The following is a 2,576-nucleotide window of genomic DNA, read 5'->3' on the forward strand; positions in this document are numbered from 1 at the left end:
TTATTGATCAGAATATTGCGTACAATTGTTTCAGCCCCTTCCCAGGTGTGAAAAGCGTATGAGAATAAAACTGTTTATCTAATTATAATTTGCACAACTTGGGCTTGATTAGCGCGTAGAAAAAAAAACAATATTTTAAAAGTTTCACAGCTCAGAATATGACCTTTCCAGTTAATACAGTAAAAGATATTTATAGCTCTACTATTGCACTATTGAGCTATCTAAATGTGAACTTTGTGCTAGTTATTCATACGTAATCACTGCCCCAAATACTTAAATTACATACAAACATATAAGCTATGAATATATATATGTATATATATATATGCATATATATATATATATATATGCATATATGCTCCAATTTGTGCACATATGATATGAATAATTCATAATTAAAATTTCTAATAAAGTTATACAAAAAAAATAATAATGGTGACACGCTTTGTTTATAAGGATCGCTGATGTATTTTACTATGTAGATAATAATAGATTGCGAAAAGGTGATAGGTTGCCCGAAAAGATATAACTTGTGCACAAACATGAATAATTATCATGATTAATTTTGTGCTTACGTTTTCGGATCATATTAGACCTCCCCCCCTTCTCTCTCTCTCTCTCTCTCTCTCTCTCTTTCTCTCTCTCTATCTATCTATCTCTATCTCTATCTCTCTATCTCTATCTACCTATCTATCTATCTCTATCTGTCTGTCTGTCTGTCTGTCTGTCTATCAACCAACTATCTTCCTGTCTTTCTATCTATCTGTTTATTTATCTTTCCGCTCTCTTTTAAAAACAATTAGAGTGTGGTTGAATCAATATGCAGTGGAGATGGAGATAGTTAAGTGGGATATTAATTAGAAGATGTTTTTTGCTCCAGAAGTTTTATTCATTTTTTTATTCCTCGCTTTTTTTATACGTTCATTTGCTTCACGGTTTTATTTATTTATTCATTTATTTAAATCAAAAGAAAGCGACGCTCTTTGTGTAAACAAATCGAGCGGAGGCATTTGGACGATGTCAAAACATCGTTAATTCATTAAGTCATTTGGGCGGTCCAGACACACTGATGAGCTGTGAAACAGCGAAACAGTGCTGTATGTGGATGACTATATATATATATATATATATATATATATATATATATATAATGCTTTTAAAATAATAATTATTAAAATATAAGTTTTGTACCGTTAATATATAAAGCGACTCTATAAGTCACTCCGTCGGTCGGTCTGTCGGTCGGTCTGTCGGTAACACTTTTGTGCTTGGTCTTTTTGGTTAAGATCAAAGGTCTGTTATTAATAGATGCTGTTCTTAACTTTTTAAGATTTTCATGGCCTTTTGGCCAAGATCCAAGTGTAGCATCTGTTCCGGCAGATACTGCAGGCGAAGACCATATGTGGGGGCAACCCCATATATAAGACCTTGCTCAATGTAGGGGCAACCCTTCATACCAATTGTCACTATCCAGCTCCCCTACTTCCCGGGGAGTTGGTCCCCATTTCCCGGGGAGTTGGTCCCCATTTCCCCTTCACTCCTTACTTTAAAAATCGGCCTTGTGCCTAATTTGTTCAGTGGGGGAGCAAATAAATACCTCAAAGTGTAGTATCTGTTCCGGCAGATACTGCAAGCAAAGACCATATGTGGAGGCAACGCCACATATAAGACCTTGGTCAATGTAGGGGCAACCCTTCATACCAATTGTCATTATCCAGCTCCCCTACTCCCCGGGGAGTTGGTCCCATTTCCCCTTCACTCCTCACATTAAAAATCGGCCTTGTGCCTAATTTGCTCGGTGGGGGAACAAATAAATACCGCTTTTCTTGGCCTTTTGGCCAATATCAAAATGTAGTATCTGTTCTTATGTTTGTAACTTTGTGATATAAAGTGGGGGATCACTTTCCTGTATTAATTTAATGTAAAATGATCACCCATTTTACAACCAGTCACACTCAAAGCCATTCAAGCCATTCTCCAGATCATTCAAGTTGTTTTTGAAGAATTCCAGTTATTTTTTAAGCTTTCAAGTCATTCTTAAGGTCATTCAATTCATCCTAAGTCATTTACTTTTTTATTTATTTAAGTCATTTCAGCCCATTTTTCGGTCATTTCAGTTTATCTTTAAGAATTCCATGTCAATCCTACATTCACGCATTCATTCATTACACGAGAGCACGCGACTAATGGCTATCGGCCTTGTTTTTTGTTGATTTTTTTTTTTTTTTGAATCGGCTGATCGTCGAAGACAAAATTCAAACAAGCAAGAAAGCAAGAAAGCAAGCAAGATCCACAGTTTTATAATTCTAAACAGTAAACTGTAAGAAGATGCAATAAAAATGGTGTTACATAGGTAGTGACGTGATTTTGGTCACAGCCAGACACGCATACAATCGTTCTTTGAATTTAAATCATCAAACACAAACAAATATTATTAAATTGAAATCATTTATAGTTTTCTTAATGTTTCACGCTTCCATGCAGGTACAGAAAATTTTGTTATTGTCGAAATGAATGTACTGAATATTCAATCGCCACCCTAGAGTGAATCGCATTGGCCACGCCAGAGCGATCAC

The 2,576-nt window shown here is 35.5% G+C and overlaps 1 pseudogene; it reads left to right on the forward strand.

The window, feature by feature from the left end:
* Positions 1-1,816: 1,816 nt before the first annotated feature.
* Positions 1,817-1,939, forward strand: LOC145247021 (U2 spliceosomal RNA; annotated as a pseudogene).
* Positions 1,940-2,576: the final 637 nt, after the last annotated feature.

This window comes from Euprymna scolopes, chromosome 24 (genome assembly GCF_053919585.1).
Source record: "Euprymna scolopes isolate OS-2025 chromosome 24, ASM5391958v1, whole genome shotgun sequence".
NCBI classification, from domain to species: Eukaryota; Metazoa; Mollusca; class Cephalopoda; order Sepiida; family Sepiolidae; genus Euprymna; species Euprymna scolopes.